This window comes from Lissotriton vulgaris, chromosome 2_1, assembly GCF_964263255.1.
Source record: "Lissotriton vulgaris chromosome 2_1, aLisVul1.2, whole genome shotgun sequence".
NCBI lineage: Eukaryota > Metazoa > Chordata > Amphibia > Caudata > Salamandridae > Lissotriton > Lissotriton vulgaris.
The window spans coordinates 1,194,948,398-1,194,974,233 of NC_141687.1; positions in this window are offsets into that span (position 1 = coordinate 1,194,948,398).

Genomic DNA, 25,836 nt, shown 5'->3' on the forward strand with positions numbered 1-25,836 from the left:
ATGATTGCCTTGTGCAGCCGGTGCATCATTTTAAACATGGGAAATAAATGACGCTCTTCTGGTGCAAGGCCTTCATAAATAAGGCCTTGAGTTTCTTTGCTCTTGGTTTGTGTTCTGCTTTTTGATAATGCTTGATATCAACATTTGCAAGGTTGCGGATTTGTATATTGGGAAACAGTGATGTTTGAAAAGTGATGTTGAGTGGTTATACATAGGTTCTGTGCAGTGTTTCTTAAATGTTATTCAAAAAACGATTTTGGGTGCAAATCAATGGTATTTTCATTTGGCCCCTATTTATGATTGCCTTGTGCAGCCGGTGCATCATTTTAAACATGGGAAATAAATGACGCTCTTCTGGCGCAAGGCCTTCATAAATAAGGCCTTGAGTTTCTTTGCTCTTAGTTTGTGTTCTGCTTTTTGATAAGGCTTGATATCAACATTTGCAAGGTTGCGTATTTGTATTTTGGGAAACAGTGACGTTTCAAAAGTGATATTAAGTGCTTATACATAGGTTCTGTTCAGTGTTTTTTTAAATGTTATTCAAAAAACGATTTTGGGTGTAAATGAATGATATTTTCATTTGGCCCTTATTTATGATTGCCTTCTGCAGCCGGTGCATCACTTTAAACATGGGAAATAAGTGATGCTCTTGTGGCGCAAGGCCTTCATAAATAAGGCCCTGAGTTTGTTGCCTGTTGATTTGTTCTTTGCTTTTTGATAATATTTATTATGAACATTTGCAAGATAGTGGATTTGTATTTTTGGACACAGTGATGTTTCAAAAGTGATATTGAGTGGTTGTACATAGGTTCTGCACAGTGTTTCTTAAATGTTATTCAAAAAACGATTTTGGGTGCAAATCAATGGTATTTTCATTTGGCCCTTATTTATGATTGCCTTGTGCAGCCGGTGCATCACTTTAAACATGGGAAATAAGTGATGCTCTTGTGGCGCAAGTCATTCATAAATAAGGCCCTGAGTTTATTTGCTGTTGGTTTCTTTTGGCTTTTTGATAATGCTTGATATCAACATTTGCAAGATAAAGGATTTGTATTTTGGGAAACAGTGATGTTTCAAAAGTGAAATTCTGTGCTCATACATAGGTTCTGTGCAGTGTTTCTTAAATGTTATTCAAAAAACGATTTTGGGTGCAAATCAATGGTATTTTCATTTGGCCCTTATTTATGATTGCCTTGTGCAGCCGGTGCATCACTTTAAACATGGGAAATAATTGACGCTCTAGTGGCGCAAGGCCTTCATAAATAAGGCCCTGAGTTTATTTGGTGTTGGTTTGTTTTTGGCTTTTTTATAATGCTTGATATCAACATTTGCAAGATAGAGGATTTGTATTTTAGGAAACAGTGATATTTCAAAAGTGAAATTCTGTGCTTGTAAATAGGTTCTGCGCAGTGCTTCTTATATGTTATTCAAAAAACGATTTTGGGTGCAAATCAATGGTATTTTCATTTGACCCTTATTTATGATTGCCTTGTGCAGCCGGTGCATCACTTTATACATGGGAAATAAGTGACGCTCTTCTGGCGCAAGGCCTTCATAAATAAGGCCCTGAGTTTGTTGGCTGTTGATTTTGTTTTTTGCTTTTTGATAATACTTATTATGAACATTTGCAAGATAGTGGATTTGTAGTTTAGGACACAGTGATGTTTCAAAAGTGATATTGAGTGGTTGTACATAGGTTCTGCACAGTGTTTCTTAAATGTTATTCAAAAAACGATTTTGGGTGCAATTCATTGGTATTTTCCTTTGGCCCTTATTTATGATTGCCTTGTGCAGCCGGTGCATCACTTTAAATATGGGAAATAAGTGACGCTCTAGTGGCGCAAGGCATTCATAAATAAGGCCCTGAGTTTATTTGCTGTTGGTTTGTTTTTTGCTTTTTGATAATGCTTGATATCAACATTTGCAAGATAGAGGATTTGTATTTTGGGAAACAGTGATGTTTCAAAAGTGAAATTCTGTGCAGGTACATAGGTTCTACTCAGTGCTTAAATGTTATTCAAAAAACGATTTTGGGTGCAAAACACTGGTATTTTCATTTGGCCCTTATTTATGATTGCCTTGTGCAGCCGGTGCATCACTTTCAACATGGGAAATAAGTGATGCTCTTGTGGCGCAAGGCATTCATAAATAAGGCCCTGAGTTTATTTGCTGTTGGTTTCTTTTGGCTTTTTGATAATGCTTGATATCAACATTTGCAAGATAGAGGATTTGTATTTTGGGAAACAGTGATATTTCAAAAGTGAAATTCTGTGCTTGTACATAGGTTCTGCGCAGTGTTTCTTAAATGTTATTCAAAAACGATTTTTGGTGCAAATCAATGGTATTTTCATTTGGCCCTTATTTATGATTGCCTTGTGCAGCCGGTGCATCACTTTATACATGGGAAATAAGTGACGCTCTTCTGGCGCAAGACCTTCATAAAGAAGGCCCTGAGTTTGTTGGCTGTTGATTTTGTTTTTTGCTTTTTGATAATACTTATTATGAACATTTGCAAGATAGTGGATTTGTAGTTTAGGACACAGTGATGTTTCAAAAGTGATATTGAGTGGTTGTACATAGGTTCTGCACAGTGTTTCTTAAATGTTATTCAAAAAACGATTTTGGGTGCAATTCATTGGTATTTTCCTTTGGCCCTTATTTATGATTGCCTTGTGCAGCCGGTGCATCACTTTAAATATGGGAAATAAGTGACGCTCTAGTGGCGCAAGTCCTTCATAAATGGAAAGGGGCGACCATTCGGTCCCCCCGAACGTATGGTGGAGTACCACGATCCCCCTGGGAAGCCATCTTGGGCGGGAGGCGAGTCTCGGCTGGTATGCCCGAAGCGGCGTAGCCGGGGCGCGCCTTTTCCCGCCCTGGAGTGGGTTGTCCTAGACACTGACGCGACCGGCCACGCCCTCGGAGGCAGGCGGGGGCGGGTTGACGCCCGCCCTGAAGACGGATAAAAGGAGCAACAAGCCAAGAAAGCTTCCTCTTGTTCCTGTGCTCTGAAGCTGCACCTCCCCGCTGCACGTGAGCTCGAGACGGAACGAAGCCAAGTCATTTTGAGCGTTGTAAATCTTTCTTTTGTCTTACAGATACTCCGTCTGAGAATGCCCAAGAAAGTCGGAAAGCGGGTCGGTACCGATCAGATGCTCCGTATACTCATGAAGGAGATAGCCGACTTGAAGAAGCAGATGGCGGCTAAGGACGGGGAGGGAGGACCGAAACGGCCTTTGCCGGGAGTAGTCCCCGGAGGAAGAGGCAAGAGGTCCAGAAGGGGGGCACTTGGGGGGGAAACCCCGGTTCCCGATATCCCACTTGAAGAGCCAACCCCGGTGCCGAAGGAGGGGAATCCGATTCCTGTGGTGGTCACTCCCGTGACCGGGGAAGATATGCCTCCCAAGTTAGCGGCACAATTGGCAGCGTGGTTGGGAAAGGATAGCGAGGGCGCCACGGCTGAAGACGCCCGGGTATTAATGAGACAGCTGCGGGAATCTAGGGAGGCTGCAAAGGCACCATCGTCTGTTACCCCGCCGGTTCCAGGGGCGGAAAATGCAACAGGCCCAGGTTCGGCAGCAAATGCAGCTTCTGGTTCAGGTAAGCGGCCATTGCCGATTGCGGGGGAGGGGGCTGTACCTTCACGAAGGGAGAAGGTGGCTCAGCATGTTCCACTGGAAATTAAGGAAAAGATTTGGGCGGATAAGTATGTAAACATTTTTTCTTTGCTTACCGACCATTATGAGATGGAGCATGTTAAGAGCCAAAAAGAGCTCATGCATCCGAGTGTTTGGCGCGCCAAAATGGCCGCCTTTAAGATTGACGAAAACATTGGTACTTGGGGTAGAGCGTGGAGCATTTTTACCTCCATCATGGGTGAGCGTAGGCCCGAGTTGCTGACCGAGTTGCCTATTTATCAGTCACGAATCATGGAGTATTCCGTAGCGTATGGGGGTAATCAGTGGTTCTGCTATGATAATATTTTTAGAAAAGCGAAAGAACACAACCCAATCCAGTCACGAATCATGGAGTATTCCGTAGCGTATGGGGGTAATCAGTGGTTCTGCTATGATAATATTTTTAGAAAAGCGAAAGAACACAACCCAATCCTGACTTGGGATTGTTACGACTCTGTTTCATGGCAAAAAATGGAGAGTACAGGAATGTTGAAAGTACCATTGGTTGGAAGTAGCGGGGGTGAATCCTCCCGCCAATACTCTGGGACACCCTTTCGATCGGGTGCAGGTAACGAATATCACTCAAAACCGAGTGGCAACACAGGTAAAAGGGGGATTTGTTGGAATTTTAACAGAGGAAAATGTACGAGGCCCCAGGGGTCATGCAAGTTCAAACATGAATGTGGGGGGTGTGGGCAGCCATCCCATCCTGAGTCCATGTGCAGAGCCAAAACGGGTGATAACGGTGGTAGGGGAAGCGCCAAACAGGTCTGAAATAGTCCGAGGGGCGCCTTTACCTACCCCGATTGATACCATGGCAATGATTCCTTGGCTCAACGAATACCCGGATCATGCTTCTGCTGGGGTGTTGCGAAACGGGTTTTCATATGGTTTCCGCATCCCAGTGGGGGATTTTCAGGGTGTAGCAAGATGTAAGAACCAACTGTCGGTCTTGCAGCATACGACCGTGGTACAGGTAAAGATTGGCAAGGAGGTTACTCGAGGTCGAGTCGCCGGTCCATTTGATGTGCCACCGGTAGCAAATTTTGTTTGTTCCCCTTTAGGGGTGGTCCCCAAGAAGGACCCGGGTGAGTTTCGGCTGATACATAACTTGTCGGCCCCACGTGGTCTTTCCGTGAATGATGCGATAGACCCAGAAATGTGTTCGGTGCTGTACGCATCTTTCGATGGGGCTGTTGCCATGTTGAATCGCCTGGGGCCCGGGGCGCTGATGGCAAAATCAGATATTGAGTCAGCGTTCCGGTTGCTCCCGGTACACCCAGACGATCAGCGTCTCCTTGGTTTCATGTTTCAGGGTCGCTATGACATGGATAGATGTATGCCAATGGGATGCTCTATATCTTGTGCCTATTTTGAAAAGTTCTGTTGTTTTTTGCAATGAGTCTTCACAAAAAAGACGGGTTTTCAACATGTTATGCATTATCTCGATGACTTCCTGTTTCTGGGGACAGCCGGGGATCCAGAATGTGGACAGGCTTTGAATGAATTTTGTGTCTTAATGAATCATTTTGGTGTACCATTGGCGCCAGGTAAGACTGTGGGTCCCTCGACTTGCCTCGAGTTTCTGGGGATTGAGCTCGACTCGAAGGAAGGTTGTTTTCGTTTACCAAAAGAAAAAGTGTTAAAATTCAGGGCATCCCTTGAGACGTGTATTAGTGAGGCTAAGGTAAAACTGCATCAATTGCAACAAATGGTGGGCCAGTTGAATTTTGCCCTGAGAATAATGCCGATGGCCCGCCCCTTTCCCCGCTCGATCGCTCAGGCCATGGTCGGCCTGAAGGAGGGTCATCATCGCACGAGGCTCTCGGCAGAGGTTCGCCAGGACATGCGCATTTGGTTGGCATTTCTGGCGGATTTCAATGGTCGAATTGTCTGGAACAAACCGGCGGTGTCCTCTGAGGAGCTGGGGCTGTGGACAGATTCGGCAGGAAGTATTGGTTTTGGTGCCATATTCGGCACTCGATGGTCGGCTCAAAAATGGCCGACATGGTGGCACGAGTGCGGGCTGACAAGTAACATTGCTTTTCTTGAACTTTTCCCTATTCTGGTGGCCCTGAAAACTTGGCCCGAGGGGTTCAGAGATCACTCTGTGGTGTTCTGGTCTGATAACATGACCGTGGTTGAGTGTATCAATAGTCAGGCAGCACGATGCAAATGGATTCTGAGACTGCTCAAAGAAATTGTGTTGTTGTGTATGCAATTGAATGTGCTATTTAAGGCAAGACATGTGCCGGGGGTAATGAACCAAGCGGCTGATGCGCTTTCTCGTTTCCGTATGCAGGCCTTCTGGGGTTTTCTGCCCACAGCGGACCCGGTGGCGGCACCCTTTCCCGAAGCTCTCTGGTCTCTCGGTGCCCCGAACTACAAAACCTCGTGGGAGAGAGTTTAGCACCCAGGACGAGGAAGGCATACGAAGGGGCATTCCGTTCCTATTGGGCCTTTTTGGGGACTGCTAGGGGGGAGCTTTGGGGCCAGGAAGAGTTTGTAGTAAAATTTCTGCTGTCTTTACATCGGGCAGGCAAATCAGTAGCTACGGCCCAGAGGCATCGGGCCGCCATTTCCTTTATGGCAAGGGCTCACGGGATCCAGGACCCGACAGCGTCTTTCGTTGTGCAAAAAGCGCTACGTGGGTGGCAACGCCTTGAGGGTCGCAGAGTAGATGAGAGGCACCCGATAGGTCTGGATAGGTTGGCCCTGTTATTATCCGTACTCCCTGCTACGTGTTCATCCCAGTATGAAACAGTGTTATTCCGAGCCGCTTTTGCGCTGGCATTCCCTGGGGCTATGCGGGTAAGCGAACTAGTGGCGAAGAACAAGCAGGATACGATGGGGGGACTGTGTCGAGAGCACATTCAGGTCAAGGGGGAGACGATGACTGTCTCATTTGTCAGGTCCAAAACCGATCAGGGTGCGATTGGGGACTGCATAGTCATACAGAGGATTCCCGGGTCTTCCATGTGCCCTGTGGTTTGCGTAGAGGAATATTTAGCGCAAAGGGTGGCATCATGGGGGGGGACCTTGTTGAGACACGCTGACGCCACCCCACTGACGAGGTTTCAGTTCCAGCGGGTGCTTGCGATGTCGATTTCGGCCGCGGGCTTGAACCCCCGGCGAGTTTGGGACCCATTCCTTTCGGATAGGGGCTGCTACAGAGGGTACAGCCAGGGGTCTGAGTGTAGAAGAAGTAAAACGTGTGGGGCGTTGGTCCTCGAACTGTTATAAAAGGTATGTGCGGTTGCACATGTTGTGAAGCTGTAATGATGTACTCACGCTTCTTGTTTTTGTTTGGTTTTCAGTTGCGCAAGCCTACGAGGCGGGGCGGACTGTGCAGTCGACCCGACACCTGGGGACCAGCGGTCAGACATCACCGGCTGTGAAAAAGGAGGTGTGGGTCGTGGGCCACTCATACGTGAGGCGTGCCGCGGACGTATTCAAAGCAGGTGACATGATTCACGTGGCTGGGGAATACGGGTACAGGGTGTCCTTCTACGGAAAGGGCGGGCTCTGTATTGACCAATTTCAATCATTTTTTGAGGGTTTGTTAGGGCGGACAAGGTCACTGCCGTCTATAATCATAGTCCATCTTGGGGGCAACGATTTGGTGGCCACTGGTAGACGACTTCTTCTTGAGGCAATGCTTTCCACAGTAAGTTGGTTGGCAAGAAGAGTTCCAGGGTGCACAATTGCATGGTCCCATATGATCCCACGAAAAGTGTGGCGGGGGGCTATTTCGGTTTCTGCTCTGAATCATTCAGTAAGAAAAATTAATAACAAAGTGAGTAGATTGTTTCGTTCACGTACACTGCATTCTGTTTCGCATGGTTGTATTAAAGGGGACAGTATGTATTTGGGGGATGGTGTTCATTTGTCCCGGGTGGGGAACGAGTTACTCATAGGAGACCTCATAGCTTGGTTAAAGAGTTTATAACATGACCTTTAGGCAGGAGTGTTGTGGGGGGTCCGGATAGCCGGTCAACTATCCGGCCTGTGGCGGTAAGGTCATGATCGGTGAGCAGTAATTGGAAGATCCCTATGGGGGGGCGTCACCCATTACGGATGGGAGCGCTCGGGGGAGGTGGCCATTACCCCTCAACGGGGAGGCGGTCTCGTCTAAGGATAGGCCGCCGGAAGGAAAGGAAAGGTGGTTAAGGCCCCTTCCTGGATAGGAGGGGCTACGGACCCTCCTGGGGAATTTCCCGGGGCCAGGACATCTGCGACGGCAGATGTGTAAGTTGTGTGGGGCTCGGGAGGGGGTTTACGCTACCTCTTAGACACCTCACACGAGTCCTCGGACGACCGTTAAATGGCATCGAGTTTATTGGGGCCCCCGTCAAGTCCAAGGGAAATTGGTAGATGCACTTGAGGTACGCCTCTGTGCGGTTGGCCCCCTCACAAGTGAGGGTGGTATTTCTGGTTTAGGGATCTGACACCGGTTATGACCTTGCCGTTGGCCCTTAACGTTAGGATGTACAATTTCAAATTAAATGTTTGTACGATGTTAGTTCAGCTAGGAGAACCTTTGTATTAGAGATCTGTTAAGGTTAGCCAAACATCGTAATGTGGAAATGAAATTGTACATAATATGAAACTGTTATTTTAATGTTTTGATTTTGGTTCATATTTTAATAAATACGGCCGGGAGGGTCACTCCCTCCCGCCTTCCAAAAGTTCAGAACCGTTTCCGGTTTCCCATCCTTGGGGATTGTGTTGAGAGGGGGTGATGGGTATCTCAGCCATATAAGGCCCTGAGTTTATTTGCTGTTGGTTTGTTTTTGGCTTTTTGATAATGCTTGATACCTACATTTGCAAGATAGTGGATTTGTATTTTGGGAAACAGTGATGTTTCAAAAGTGAAATTCTGTGCTTGTACATAGGTTCTGCGCAGTGTTTCTTAAATGTTATTCAAAAAACGATTTTGGGTGCTAATCAATGGTATTTTCATTTGGCCCTTATTTATGATTTCCTTGTGCAGCCGGTGCATCATTTTATACATGGGAAATAAAAGACGCTCTTCTGGCGCAAGGCCTTCATAAAAAGGGCCTTGAGTTTCTTTGCTCTTGGTTTGTGTTCTGCTTTGTGATAATGCTTGATATCAACATTTGCAAGGTAGAGGATTCGTAATTTGGGAAACAGTGATGTTTCAAAAGTGAAATTCTGTGCTTGTACATAGGTTCTGCCCTGTGTTTTTTAAATGTTAATCAAAAAACGATTTCTGGTGCAAATCAATGGAATTTATATTTGGGTCTTATTTATGATTGTCTTGTGGGGTAGGTATGTCACTTTTAACATGGGAAGAAAGTGACGCACTGGTGGCGCAAGGCTTTCATAAATAAGGCCCTGAGTTTCTTTGCTCTTGGTTTGTGTTCTGCTTTTTGATAATGCTTGCTATCAACATTTGCAAGGCAGAGGATTTGTATTTTAGGAAACAGGGAGATTTCATAAGTGAAATGCAGTGCTTCTACATAGGTTCTACCCTGTGTTTTTTAAATGTTATTCAAAAAACGATTTTGGTGCCAATCAATGGTATTTATATTTGGGTCTTATTTATGATTGTCTTGTGGCGCCGGTATGTCTCTTTTAACATGGGATGCACTGGTGGCGCAAGGCCTTCATAAATAAGGCCCTGAGTTGCTGTTGTATAAACTTAAATATGATGCAATTTACTGTTTATATTGTTTGCTTTTTGTCATTACTTTGTTGTTTGCTAATAGTGGTGTTTAATGTTTTTTTTTCAGAACAACAGATTCAAATCAACTTTTGAAAAGCAAGCAAAAATACTTTCAAAGCAAAGAAGTATCAAAAATACCATACGTAAAAGGAGAGGAACAGAATTTATGGAATCCTCTACAACAACTACTTCAAAAAACACCAGAAAAGCTCCTGGTAAGACAATTAAGTCTTTTCTTCGCAACATATGTCGCACAAAAAGAAATGATATTGGTAATGTGAATATTCAGAAGGAGACAGAAAATCTAAAGAGGAAGGAGAGGCCCACAAAAAATGTCTTCATTGGAGTACGAGAGAAGAGAATGGATAGCAATAGAAGGGTAAATCAATTTAGGGACATTCGTAGGCAAATGTTTCGTAATAGGGTAGTTTTAAATTTGCTAAAAAATGATAAGAAAGGTAAACAGAGAACTGCTTTTTATAAGAAAAAGAAAAGTGTACAGAAGATTGTGGATCAGGCTTTTGAAGTTAAGAAACAATTATTTATTTTAGTAATCAATAGAATTAGGATACTTAATAAGGCAATTGATGTTTTCAAATCGAACAGTAGATGGAAAAGAATTATTAATCTGACTAATTTTTTTGAAGTATTTTCTGGTGAATGGATGCATAGTTCAAGTTCTGAGCCATTTTTCAATGAGGACAGTTATTTTCAGGAAAATTATTTGGTGCATGCAGTTGACACCAGTGGTCGAGCATATGAGGTGAAAGATGGTTGTGTAATGGAAAAAGAGAAACTTGTGTCTATAGATGCAGAAGAGGTGTTAACTGATGAAGTTTTAGGGAGACGTACTAAGGGTCCAGTGTACACATGGAAATGCAGTAGTATTTGTAGTGTGCGACAGGATTCAATCGAATTGCTTCGAAATTTCTTATGTACATATAGTAAGAAAAGTCTCAAACAAAAAATGAAGATCTTGCAAGATTTAGATCCTTGCAGAGTGAGAGAAAGCACAGGTTTGCATGGGCATTCACTGGCTTGTCTTTCTAGAAAAGTATGTCAGAGTGTTTTTCATCATTTTAGGATGTTAGCAGTGCATCATAATAAGGCGAGGAAATTAGTGAGAAAGTTGTATTATGCAAAAAGTCCAGCACTTAAGCTTAAACAGTTAAACAGTGCTCTTTTGCATGGATCTGAAGTGGATGTGAAGACTATTTGTGAAGAAATTGAGTTTTGTTATTTTGGGAACAAAGAGGACAGTGTAGAAATGGATATAGTAATGGATGGTAATGTGGAAGACAATGAACAGATTTCAAGTACAGAAAAGTTTGACGAGGAAATTACCAAGTTTAGGGTGAAATCAAATGAAAGGCCTAATTTAACTTGTGTATGTTGTCGACGGACTCATTATAGGATTCAGACTAGGTTAGTTGAATTATATGCAAAAAGTGAATTGGGAGATAATAGTGAATGGAAGGATTTTGTAAGTTATTTGTTGGTGGAGAATTCTTTTGATTTGAGTTTTGATCAGCGTATTTGTAATTATTGTTTGAAAAAATTAAATGAAAATACAATGCCTGCTAGAGCAGTTCATAATAATCTTCAGTTGATAGATATTCCTTCTGAATTGATGGATTTAAATACTTATGAATCAATTTTGATTCAATGTGTCTATCCTTTTCAAGCTATTGTTCGCATGGAGCCTAAGATATGGAAATTACCTCCTACAGATTTACAAAGAGGATTAAAGGGAAGAGTTGTTTATTTGCCTCTAGATGTCAAGAAAAATATTGATACAATTGGTGTAGAAAGAGTAGAAGAGGATCCTCTAGTTATTCTAGTTAATGGGGTTCCGACAAAGAGTAAGAAAATCTGGCAAGATTAAGTGTTTGTTAGGAAAGTCAAAAAGGCAACGTTGTATTTGGTCAAAAACAATGAGTACTATAAAGATGTAAGTGTTGGAGCAGAGGAAACAGCTACAGAAGAAGACAGTGATTGTTCAGTTGGCCAAATCGAAAAAGTTGATGTGTCTAGAAATGAAGAAATATATGAACATTATACTGTTCATCCTTTGCATTCCAAAGAAGCAATGGGGAATGCAATTGACTTGTTTCAAATGAAAGCAGCAAAAGGAAGTCCCATTAGTGTATGGGAAGAAAGTTTGGAAGCTCGTTGTTTTCCACAGTTATTTCCAACAGGACGAGGTGGACGATATGACGATCGTCCAGTTCAAATTCCTGCAGCTGAATACCGGACTTTAAGATTATATGCTGAAGATCCAAGGTTTCGGCAATGCATTCCGTATTTGTTTCATCTACTGTATGAAAGTGATTTGTCTGGTCTTTCTTATGCAGGTAATCATATATTGAAAAGTGGAGCTCATCTTCAAAATGTTTCTGCAAGAGACTTTATGGAGAAAGTCAATCTGCAAGATATTATTTTGGAATCTCAGCTAATCAATCTCATGGCATGTCAGCGTGGAACCAATGAGTATTGGTTCTGTCGTCATGGAGAATTGAAATGTGTGCTAAGAAACTTAGGAACTCCTACATGGTTCCTCACTCTTAGCTGTGCTGAGTATGCATGGGACGACTTAATTGAATTTCTACGAGAGGCAAATGGAAACATACAAAATATAGAATTGAAAACACCTGGAGAACTGTGTTCTTTGGATCCAGTAAATATTTGCAGATATTTTAATCATAGATTTGAAGCTATGATGTCTTTTATTACCAACAAAAAAAATCCTCCCCTTGGAGAGGTTTTGGATTTCTTTTGGAGGAAGGAATATCTTTTTTTTTTTTAAATATTTTTATTGAGATGTTTTACAATTATATACAGGGCTCGGCAATATTAGTGGAAAAAAGAAAAATAAATGCATGACATTGAGGAAAAACAACCAATAAAACATCGACAGGCGTAATAAAGAAAGCAACATCCAGTTAAAACAAAGGAGTAAGGTAATTTGATCCAAAATTTTATTCTAGATTGTATAGCCTGAGTGTAATCAAACAGAGTTACCCTTTCCTAATATTTCCATACAGTCAAATAAATCTCTCCCATTATAACCAACCTAGCCGTTTATATCTCATATATGAACCACATTTAACCAAATTTCAGACAAAACTCAATTTTCAACTATTAGATCATCTTTCCACCGCGTTATAGGATCCCATATTATCTTGCCCAGCTTCCTTCCCCTTTTTCCCTTCCTTGCATAGATCTCTTTCTCCACATTGTATGTTGTTAATAACTTAGCCAGCCATTTATGGAAAGTAGGTGGTATAGGGTCAATCCATGCAGAGGCTATGCATAATCTCATAACAGATATTGCAACAAATAGAAATTCCCTCCCACAAAATGGTCGTGCGTCCTCAAGATTGACTCCTAATAATATAGTTCCGGGAGTTAACACAATTTCAGTTCCTAAAATATTGTTTATGAAACGTTCAATATCTTTTTTTAGTAAATCTAGATGAGGACACGTAGCAAATACATGTTGTAAATCGGCATCCAAGCTTCCACACCTATAGCACTTAATACCCACTGTACCTCCCCATTGTGCTATTTTAGCGGGTGTAAAGTATAAATGATATATCGTTTTATAATGTTGCGCCTGCAATGGTGCTGAACATAACAAAGAATAACCCTTTTCTAGGGAGATACCAAAACTTTTGCAACTAATATCAAGATTATCCTTCCATTTTTCGCTCCATTTTTGGTAGTCATCCCGTTTTGATTTTATCAGTTCAGCATAGAGACTTTTAATTGTGCAATCTTCCCCACCTTGAATTATCTCCATAATTGAATTACGCCTCAATCCCAAAACGCCTCCTTTTTTGTTCAGAAGAAAGCTCCTGACTTGTAAGTATTTAAAGAATTGCCTAGTTTCTAGGTTAAATCTAGCTTGTAAATCTGAGAATTGAAGAATCCCCTGGTCCCCCTTTACATCCCCTATAGTTCTAATTCCCCTGTTTTCCCACTCTGCAAATATAGGTCCAGAGAAGATATCTTGTGGAAGATTTAGATTATGTGAGAGTCTAGTGTACGAATTATATTTCCCCAAACCTATTTTTTTAGAGAAGCTTTTCCAAATTTCATATGCTGCTATAAGCGTCTTAAACTTTGTCCTCTTATAATAGCTAGCCTCTGTAAATTTCAACAAGACATCCTTCACTTCCATTCCCAAGGTTAATCCATAGATTGCTAGTGATCCAAATTTGCTCCACTCTTCTGATTCTTCCCCTCCCAGCATACCAATCATATTTTGTAGAGCCGCCGCCCAGTAATAAGATTTTAAGTCTGGAACTCCCCAGCCTCCCCTTTCTCTCGGCAGTGTCATGAATCTAAGGGCTCTTCTCGTTTTCCCCTTTGCCCAGATGAATCTATTTATTATACACTCTAGTTTTTTAAATATTTTAACATCAAATAATAAAGGTATTGCTCTAAATAAATATAAAAATTTTGGGAGCATCAACATTTTTACTATATTTGTCCGCCCCACTATTGACATATGCAAATTGTCCCACCTATCCAAGTCTTTCTCTACTTTCTTAATCAAAGGATTGATATTCTTTTCTACTAAGATATCCAGATCTGACATTATGATAACCCCTAAGTACATGCCTTCCTGCACCACTCGATTGTCTATACACGGAGTAAACGAATTTTTTATTATCTGCGTTTTAGATGTATTTAATTTATACCCCGATATCTTTCCAAATTTCATCGCCTCAAGTTCAAGGTGTTCTATAGATTCAGAGGGATTTTGGAGAGATTACAGCAATGTCATCTGCATAAGCTAAGATTTTACATTGCCCGATGAGTGTTGTTAAGGGTGCAATCATCTCAGATGTCTCTATTCTACGTATTAATGGGTCCATGTATATGGCAAACAATAACGGTGAGCAAGGGCACCCTTGTCTAGTACCTCTTTTTATTTGGAATTGGCCCGTATTTCCACCATTCACTCGTAAATTTGCTACCGGTTTTAGATAAAGAGTTTGTAGGGCTTTAATAAAACCTTGTTTAATACCTGTTCTTGCTGAGGCATGCCAAAGGTAGCCCCAGGAGACCCGATCAAATGCTTTTTCTGCATCAAGTAACATCACTGCAATCGGGTCTCCTGTGACTAAAGTAACATCGAATAACGTTATTACTTTTCGTATATGGTGGGTAGTTCCTCTCCCTGGTATAACGCTGTGTTGGCAGCTACTGACTATTTTATCAATAACTCTTGCAAGCCTTGATGCCAATGCCTTGGAGAAGACTTTTACGTCCGCATTGAGTATGTGTGTATAGGCATTTATATAGCGCACTACTTACCCGTAGGGTCCCAAGGCGCTTCGACCGCTTCGAAATCCTTCCTGGCTTCCCTGAGAGATGGTCCCTTAATGGGTATCTCCAGGGTGAGACCAGGCATCCCCGGCGGTCTGGTGGGGCCGTTAGTGAAGATGAGGCAAGCTAATGCCCAGAGTTGCCGAGTGTGATCACTGATCAGAGTGGGCACCGAGGCGAGAGAATTATCGAGTCCGCTGACCCTGGTCCAGAAACCTGCCGCGCCGGGAATCGAACCCTGGTCCCGGGCTGTCCTCTGCTCTCGGGTCTGCTGCCTCTAACCAGTGAGCCACACTACTTCAGAGTAAGTAGAGTAATAGGCCTATACGATCCTGGATCTTCCGGGTTTTTCCCTTTTTTTAATATTACTACCACCTCAGCACTCCCCCATGACTTAGGTGCTGATTTGCCCAGCTGTGCCAGTTGCATAACCTTCATTATTTCTTCTATCAAGAAGTCCCAAAATACTTTGTAAAACTCTATAGGAATTTGATCAGGACCTACTGCTTTGCCAGAGGGCAGATTCCATATTGATCCTTGATTTCTTCCGTCTGCAAAACTCCCTCTAATCTGTCTGCTTCCTCCTCCTCGATTATGTCTATAGGGATCTCTTGGAGATACTCCTTCATTTCCTCATTATCTTTTTGAGAATCTAGACCCTCTAGTTCATCGTCGTACAACTTCTCATAAAATGTCCTAAATACTTCCCTTATTTCATTCGACTCTGAGTGAACCGTGCCCGATGTATCCCTAATTTCTCTAACTATACCCACAGCTTCTTGTTGCCTTGTCCGAGTAGCCAAAATTCTGCCTACTGACTCACTTAACTCATAGCACTTCTCTCTTTTAGTATTATAAATATTCACTGCCTTACTAGCAATTTCGCCCTCTGCCTCACCTTTTACTTCACTAGTTCTATCAAAGCCTTTTCCAAATCCCTCCCCGTCAAAACACTATTTTCTAAGTTCTCCTCTGCCTTAAGAACCTTCTGAGCTAGCTCTAAATTCCTCAGCTGAATTTGTTTCCTTTTATAAGAATTGTAGCTCTTTGTTTCCCCTCGTACTCCAGCTTTACAGGTGTCCCAGACCACTCCCATTTCTGCTGTGTCCCTATTGAAAGTAAAAAAATCAATAATCCATTTATTCATATGTTCTATATGTTGTTCGTCTTTCAATAGATCTCTTTCGAAGGTCCAATTTGTGATTTGTCTTGTATTTGTTTTTGTTGCCATAGTGAGTACTAAGGGGTTATGATCACTAAGGATCCGTGGCAGCCTTTCAATCTTTGAATTTGAAATAATGGTACTTGAAACGAAAAAATAATCTAATCTTGCACATGTTCGGTGCGGAGCAGAATAATATGTGAAGCCTTTATTGTCCATTCTCTTTTTCCCCCACACATCTGAGAGAGCATTGTTTAAAACTAAACTATGTAGTGCGTGGTTTACTTTCTTTTTCCTGCCTTTATATTTTCCAAAGGAACCCAGACCTAATCCATCTGCTCCATTAATATTGAAATCACCTCCCAATATAATTTTTGGAGGAAGGAATATCAAGCGAGGGGTGCTCCTCATATACATATGTTATTATAGATTAAAGATGCACCCAAATTTGGATCAGATTCGGATGAAACAGTGATGAGTTTCATTGAAGAGTATTCAACATGTGCTGTTCCAAAATCTACTGAAGAAAATAGTTTAAAACAACAAGTTTTACATTTGCAATCTCATCGTTGTGGAAAGTACTGTCGTCGAAAATTTAAAAACAAGGAAAAGTACTACACGAAATGTCGTTTTGCGTTTCCACGACCAGTGATTTCTAAGGGAAGAGTAAATAATTTGATGTCATCTCTACGACCTACTGTGACGAGGAAATCTCCCAAAAATACATACAATTTGAAAAGAAACGAAGAATCTAAGTACATCAACTATTACAACCCAGTGATTTTGTCCATGTGGAATGCTAACATGGATATTCAGTTCGTTGCTGACAACTCTATTGCTGTGGCTCGATATGTGACATCTTACATCACCAAAAAAGAAAAGACAGAACTGAAGGAAATGTGGGAGGACATTTCACACGAAAAGAGTGTAAGCAAGAAATTATACAGTTTCAGTCTGAAGATGTTGTCGCATCGAGAAATTGGAACATATGAATGTTCTGATCGGTTATCATCAGGAAGTCTCTATGCCAAATCAAGAACAATCATTTGGGTGAGTCTAGGTCTTGCTGCAACACGAAACCGAGTTTTGAAATCTGTACAAGAAATTGAATATTTGGCGGAGAAAGAACCAAACAGTACAGATATTTTGAAGACAAACATGTTGGATACATACTACCCAAATAGAAGTACTCACCTTGAGAACACTTGTTTGTATGAAGTTCTGCAAAACTACAGTTATAAGAGGTACATCACAGAAGATATCAATAATGGAAAATATGCAGTCATTGGCTATGAAGGATGTCTAGTGAAGCAGAAAAAAGGCCATTTGATTAATCATCGAAAATTGAGTTGCGAAGCTCCAGACAAAAGAGAATTTTACTATTCAGCTCTTTTGCAGCTATTTAAGCCATGGCGTACAGAAGAGGAACTACTTGGAGATTTTCTCTGTTATGAAGACTCTTTTAATGAAACTAAGGATACCATAGAATGTCCTATTTTTCTAAATTATCTGCAAATGTTGAACGAAGAAATAGAGCAAGAAACCACAATTGCTAAAGAGATTGCTAAAGATAGTCAGAGTTCTACTTCATTGAGTCAGGATCCACTAGGAGGACCTATTATCCAAAATGAAGCTGCCACTGCCATTGATGAGGTGGAAAGAGCTATGGAACAAGCTCAAGAGGATGGAGTTAACTTAGAAGATTTGGTAAAGCAACTAAACGTTGAGCAGAAAAAGATATATGATGAAGTCACAGAACAGATTGAACATGGATTCAGACATGAGAAAAAAGAGTGCTCACGTACATCATTTGAGCCTGTCCGACTGTACGTAAGTGGAGAAGCAGGGACAGTTTTCTAATTAAAGCCATTGCAAGTTATCTGCAGAAAAGGACTGATTCACCACTGACTTGTGTTGTAACTGCTCCAACTGGTCTGGCAGCACATAACATTAAAGGCATTACTCTACATCGTTTACTGATGCTGCCAGTTGAGCATGATAATAAATTGCATTACAACAAGTTATCTGGAGATGCGTGTTCTGAAGTTTCAAGAGTCTTGAAGAAAATGAAACTTCTTATCATTTATGAAGTAAGCATGGTCTCAAATCTAATGCTTGCTTTTGTGCATTTGAGAATGCAAGAAATTCTTAGAACAGAGTATGTGTTATTTGGAGGAAAACACATTATTGTTTTTGGAGATCTATTGCAGTTGACTCCAGTAAAAGGACAACCAGTGTTTAAAATGCTCACGCATGAAGATACTAGGAAGTCCCTTGGAAGCATTGGAAACGTTAATATATGGTTAAATTTTAAATATGCTGAACTGCTTCAAAATATGCGACAGGCAAAGGATGAAGATTATAAAAATATTCTACAAGATGTAACAAACGGAAAAGTAAGCGAGCTTGGGAAAGAAGCTTTACATGCTCGATTAATTTCAAATTTGTATCCAAATGAAAACATTCTTCCAGAGAATATTTTTTTAAAAATGACTGAGAAGAAATCTGGAATATGTTTGATGCCAACTCTGCAAGAATGTTCCATCTTCAACAACAAAATGTTAGAGTTAGAAAATGAAGAGATTGTGAAACTGGAACCAATAGATAAAATAGAGCATATGGGTGCAACAATTGTTTTGTCCGAAAATTTGAAAACCAAATTGGATTCATTAGAGAAAAGTATTTCTAAAACAGCTGGTTTTGAAAAGACTCTGAATGTGTGTTTACATTGTCGTATCATTTTGAGAAGGAATTTAAATGTTGAAAGAGGTCTGGTAAATGGAGCAAGGGGTTATGTTGTTGATTTTGTGAATTATAGAAATAGAGATGGAATCGAATTTTTAAAAATAAAATTTGATGGCATTGAGCAAGTACAACAAATCAGTCATTGTTCTGCTAGATTTTTACTTGTAAAAGACTTATATGTTCGCCGAAAACAGTTTCCTGTTTGTTTGGCATATGCAGTAACAATTCATAAATCTCAAGGTTTAAGTGTAGATAATGCTTTAGTGAACATTGGAAGATCTGTGTTTAAAGAGGGTATGGCATATGTGGCATTATCCCGAGTCAGATCTTTATCAGGATTGTACTTGATTGAGTGTGATGAGACAAAAATGTGTGCAGATCTAGATTGTGTTAAAGAATACAATAGGTTAAGAAGAGAGTATGCTCCACATTTGCCTCAATATCCTCTGTTTGAAAAACATGTGGTAGGCCGAAAAAGAAGAAATGAGGCTAATTGCAGTGAGGTAGTAGCAAAAAGACAAAAAGTAGACAAAACTGTAATTGAAAACAGAAAGAAAAAGAATCGTGAAGAAAATGTTGTTGGATTTCAGTTTGAAAATAGTTCTGGTGTCAACTGCTATGCTAATGTAGTGGTTAATGTTGTTTTTTTCTTCAAACTTTACAAGAACAGATTGTTGAAAATCGAGATCAAAGATTGTGTGGTTTATTGAATTCTGTGTTTGAGAAATGTAGCAGTGATAGAGCAAAAATAGAAAGTGTAACAGAAATTCGAAATATTTTAGATATGTGTTCTGGTCAAGATAAATTTTCACAGAACATTCAGCAGGATTGTCAGGAATGTTTAAAGTATATGTTTGGTGTTTTGGAAGATGAAGGTGTAGATGTAGATAATCTTTTCAGCCTTTCTTATCAATGGCAGCATGACTGCCACAATTGTAGTTCATCAAGTACTACTAGAATAGACACTGAAAGATTTATATATTTGACTTTACCTGACTGTAAATCAGTGCCATTTAAAAATCTAGTTAAAGCAGCAGATCATAATATGGTGTGTACCCAATGTAAGTGTCCAATGCTATCCACATTATTTATACAAAGTTATGGTCAGTATATCATTTTAGTTTTCCAACGATGTAGACCTGATGGAACTAAATTGATAACTTCTATCAAAAATGTTGAGGCTTCTCAGTTATCAATTTCAGGAAGAACCTTTACAACTGAAGCTATTATTTATCATGACGGTTCTTTGAAAACCTCAGGACATTATACATGCTACTTAAAATGTGAAAAAGGATGGAGTTACTGCAATGATTTTTTTTAACTTATAAACAACGTTTGCCTTATGACTCTACAAATTCTTATGTAGTGTTTTTAAAACAAAAGTTTTAGTAAATGGAATTTGCCTTTGAAGACGGGAATAGATAATAAAAGTTAGTTAGTTAGTTAATTTAATGTTTTAAATTATTTATCTCATATAGATACTTTAAGTGGATCTCAAAGTAAAAAATACTGATATATCTGACACAAATTGGCCGTGAGGAAAGTGTAAGATATGATGTTCTTAGATCTTTTTTCATAGGAAGTCGATGAAATGGAAGTTATAGAGCACAGCAGACTTTTTTTCCACCAAAATGACCTTCACTATCTTCTATTTGGCCTCACGGAAAAATAAGTGAATCAAAGATTAGTGTACATATATGAGATGTATGTTTGAATGTTTTTTTTTAAAGACAATCTTTTAGATTGTGTTTTTTTTCCCGCTGTTATATGATGAAGACTTTGAACTCACTAATTTAAGTGAAATTCAATATATTCTGAGAACAGCAAAAATAAATAATGTAACATATTGTAGAAGTTATTCTATAATTTGCATTGTGTAATTTATATTGTATTCACATTGTCTCACACTCATTTTCCTTTTTCACCCTTATTTCCCTCTCTTTACTCATTTACACTGCCTTTTTTAACTTTGTTTCATCGCTGTTCCTTTACTGCACTTCATTCACAACTTCTCAATCCAATTTGAACTGTCTGCATTTCCTATCTTCCTTCCACCACTTTTTATCTTTTACACATTCTCTCAGTACCACTGCTTTAGATTTCTTCCCCTCTCTTTCTTTCTTTTCTCCTTTTTTTTCTTTCACACTCATTATACTGTAGTTCACTCAGTCTTTCTCTTTGTTTTTCTATATACTTACACTCTCACTCCTTTTTCATCCATCGTTCTATATTAACCTCATTCCCTTCCTCCCTTCACACTGTGACTCCCCTTCACTCACTCTCAGTCATCTTCTATTCCTCTTTTTTATTAATAGTTCCTCATTCATACTTCTCTCCTTTTCACTCATTTTCCTTTTACTTTTGTTATCTTTCCTGATTTCGTTTTGGTATCTCACATTCTTTTAGTATCTTACTTACCTTCAGTAATTTGTTCTCTTTCAATTTCTTTTTCCTTCTTTTTTCTCTTTCTACATTACTTTATTTCTGTTTTTGTATCCTTCACTATTGCTTTATTTCTTAGTACACTTTTTTTGATTTTTTTACCTCTTGACCTGTTTCTTCTATTTTAATATATATTTTTTACTAATTATAATGTGTTTTTTCTTTTGTCTTTCACAGATACAAGTAAGTTTCCATTAATTATATGGTAAGTGTGTTTACAAAATGTAGTTTGTAGTCACCCTTTACTTTAACCTCACTACTTTTCTCTCACCCTACCTCACCCTTGTTTCCTTACTTTGCTTCCCTCACTTATTCTTATGCTCCATGTGTACTTCCTACCACATTCAACTTCTTTCAGTACCTCTGCTTATCCACACTCCTTCCCTTACCTTTTTTACTGGTTCACTTAGTCCCTTTCTGACACTCCTTCCTTTACTCTCTCTCTTCTTTCTCTCTGTCACTCCTTATGTCTTACCCTTATTCACTTATATACACCCTCTTTCACTCCTCTTTACTTACACTCACTGCTATTTTCTTTCCCTCCGTCACTACTGTTTATTTCTCTTGTTCCGTTACTATCTGTCATTCCCCATACTTTAGTCTCCTTCCTTTTACTTTCATCACCCATTCACATTTTCCCAGAACCTCTGCTTTAGTCTTTTTCCTCTCTCTTCTCTTCTTTTGCTCCCTTATTCATTTTCTTTTTCTCAGTTACTTCCTCTTACACCTTTTCTCTGTCTTACTATCTATTACACAGTCCCTCTGTGTTCCTCCCTCTAGCTCCCTTTCTCTTAACACCACTCTCTCTGTCCCCATTCCTTATGCTCACTCCTTCATTATTTTATATTATTTTTTGGGTTGGTGCGCTGGCGGTACGCGCACCGGGGCGTTCAAGGATACGCGCACCGGGAGCGCACCAAAGTCAAAAATGAAAAAAAACAACAACTATATTTAAACAAAAATATTATCATAATATACAATATAGGGTTCATTTTTAGAAAAACATACCTTTCTCAGCTAAAGGCATTTGTGAAAAAATACCCTTAGAAATTCACTAAAAAGTACATAGGTATGAAGCCCTATAAAAAGTTAAAAATTAACAGTTAAAAAACCTATGAATTTCACTGAAAAAACCATAGGTTTCACACCAGTTATAGTTAGGAATTAGCATTAACAAAACCTATGAAATTCACTGAAAAAACCATAGGTTTCACACCAGTTATAGTTAGGAATTAGCATTTAAAAAACCTAAGAAATTCACTGAAAAAAACATAGGTTTCACACAAGTTATAGTTAGGAATTAGCATTTAAAAAACCTAAGAAATTCACTGAAAAAAACCATGGGTTTCACACCAGTTATAGTTAGCTGGAAATTTTACTGACATAAAACCAATGAAATTCCACGATATAGTTAGTTGGACTCACTATAACTTGCGCATGTAATGCACTGCTGATGACATCACATATTACATCACTCATGACATGGTCAGTGACATCACTCATGATATCACTGATGACACCATCCTTGTGACAGAGTGACAGACCTCCTTTCACTGTAAAGTAACCCTTGAAACACATATTCTAAAATAGAAACTAACATTTTCAAAAAAGTGGATATACCCATACAAGTTACAACAGCCAATTCAGTAATTCCACCATCTATGTACACATTCCCATATACACCAACAGTTTTTATATAGTCACTCATACATATACTCACTCATCATATGTAGTGATACCCCTATATATCCTGTTACACACCGACAGTCATCAAAAAGTTACTCACACACACACTCACATATGCAAATAAACTAATAAACATCAATTTGTTTGCATATATAGATATACACACACTACCACCTTACTTCTAAGGAAACTTACACATATTTACTCTCTTAAAGAATCACTTATAGAAACACATACTTATTTAAACAAGAACTCTTTCAATCTCTCACTCTCACATATACTCACTTATATACACCAATACTCACATATACTAGATTAAAACATATTTAGTTACTGATAAAGACACTAGTAAGACAGTCATTCAATTATCAACACATACATATACACACTCATTCACACATACAGTCCGGCACATATGCTGTCTTCAAAACACATACAAACAGTGAGTCATTCATTGATGCATCTATGTGCTAAGTAACACCCCCACCAAATCATACAGACACTTATACTGATACTAAAAAAAATCTAATAACCTATAAACACACACATGTAGCTACTCACCAACTCATGCAGCCACTTATACACAAAGTGAAACACTGATACATATATTTAAATATTTAAACATTACTCGCTAATATATGTATTTACTAAGATACATTTAATAAGCCAGTTAACCAATCAATTTATTTAAAAAAAACATCCATTTAGACACTTATTTAAACATGTATTCTTCCATTGACCTTTACATATACATATATAAAACATATTTATTTTTCAGAAAGACACACATTCACTGGATGGTGTCATGAGTGATGTAATATGTGATGTCATCCGCAGTGCATTACACGTGCAAGTTATAGTGAGTCCAACTAACTATAACGTGGAATTTCATTGGTTTTATGTCAGTAAAATTTCCAGCTAACTATAACTGGTGTGAAACCTATGGTTTTTTCAGTGAATATATATATATATATATATATATATATATATATATATATATATATATATATATATATATATATATATATATATATATATATATATATATATATATATATATATTACCTACTGGCGGTCGCCAGTAGGTAGTTATAGTTAGGATAATTTTCAATGTTAAATCTCAACATTCTATTTTGAATAACTTTGGCGCCGGTTGACGAATCTGCCTGAAATTTTCAGGAAAATGGTCTCATGGCGGTCCGGTCCTTCCCTGAAAGTTTGGGGGGGATTCGTCAAGCGGGGGCCGAGATAAAAGGGGGGTCCCAAAACGCGTTTTCCCCATGTTAATTTCCATAGGGCGGTCGATTTCACTTTTAGCCCGAACGGCTGAATGGATTTCCACCAAACTTGGCAAAATTGTAGGGACTGGTAGCCCGATGTGCCTTTGCTATGTCTCAAGATATGTGCTCCAGTGGATTTTGAGTAATTTAGGTTCAAAAAAATATATATATCTATAGGCGCTCTCCCGTGCGCGCACCGGAGTGCGCTCCAGGCGCGACACGCGACTTGCGCGCAGGAAGCTGATTGGATCTCAGTTGTCTGTAAACATTCTAAACAGTGCGGAGCGGCCGCCATCTTGTGTCTCGGTAAAATCGAGACACAAGGGGTTTGAAAAAAAAAGGGGCAAATGACCATAAGGGGGAAGAGTAGACCCCCTCTGACCCCCTAGGTTTGATGTAGGGACTAAAATAGGGTCCTGCAGGGCATTAAAATTTTTTTTTCGTTTTGCGCGGGGGAAGCGCATGGTACGCGCACCGGCGAAGCACGGGGAAAATCCAGGACCATATTTATGAAGGCCTTGCGCTGTTAGTTTTGCGCTTCCTGTGCGTCAATTTTTGTGACGCACCAGCGGTGTAAAAAAATGCGCATTGTTATGCAATATTTAAAAAGTGACGCATCTATCTAGATGCGTCACTTTTTAAATATAGTGCAACGAGGTACATTTTATTACACTGCTGGTGTTATGCGTCACTTTTCTGTGCGCACTCCTTATGACATTCCAGATGTGTCATATTTAATGTATGACGAATCATGTTGCAGATACAATATGGCGCAGAGTTTTAAAAAGTGACCCATGTACCTAGATGCGTCACTTTTTAAAAATAGCGTCAGGTATAATGCATGCAGAGGGGGTGTTCTCCCGCAAAAAGCTTTGTAATAGCGACGCAGTGAAATCTTTGAGATTTCACTGCGTCAGTTTTAGGATGCTGTTGCGTCAAAATCTTGTGCCTGCTTTACAGCAGGTGTTAGACTGAGGCAAGACCTTTCATATGCTGCTTTCCCCATTTGAAAGGACACATTACTGGAGTTGCGTCACTTTTGTGACGCACTCCAGCAATGCGTTACTTGGAATGTCATAAGGAGTGCGCACAGAAAAGTGACGCATTGCACCAGTAGTGTAAAAAAATGTGTTGCGTTGCGTTATATTTAAAAAGTGAGGTATCTAGGTAGATGGGTCACTTTTTAAAATCAAGCGCCACATTATATCTGCGTGAGGTATAATGCATGCAGAGGGGGTGTTCTCCCACTAAAAGCTTTGTAATAGCGACGCAGTGAAATGTTTGAGATTTCACTGCGTCACTTTTAGGATGCTGTTGCATCCTTTAAATATAGTGCAACGAGGCACATTTTATTACACTGCTGGTGTGATGCGTCACTTTTCTGTCCACAGTCCTTATGACATTCCAGATGTGTCATATTTAATGTATGACGAATCATGTTGCAAGGAGTTACAGATACGTCAGTATTTCTGACATATGTGTAAACATAAAAGTGATGCGAGGCCGGCGCAAAATTTTGACGCAATAGCATCCTAAAAGTGACGCAGGGAAATCTCATAGATTTCAGTACGTTGTTATTACCAAGCTTTTTGCGAGGGATTGCCCCCTCTGCATACATTATACCTGATGCAGATACAATATGGCGCAGAGTTTTAAAAAGTGACCCATGTACCTAGATGCGTCACTTTTTAAAAAATAGTGTCAGGTATAATGCATGCAGAGGGGGTGTTCCTTGCAAAAAGCTTGGTAATAATGACGCAGTGCGTCACTTTTAGGATGCAGTTGCGCCAAAATCTTGCGCCTGCTTCACAGCAAACC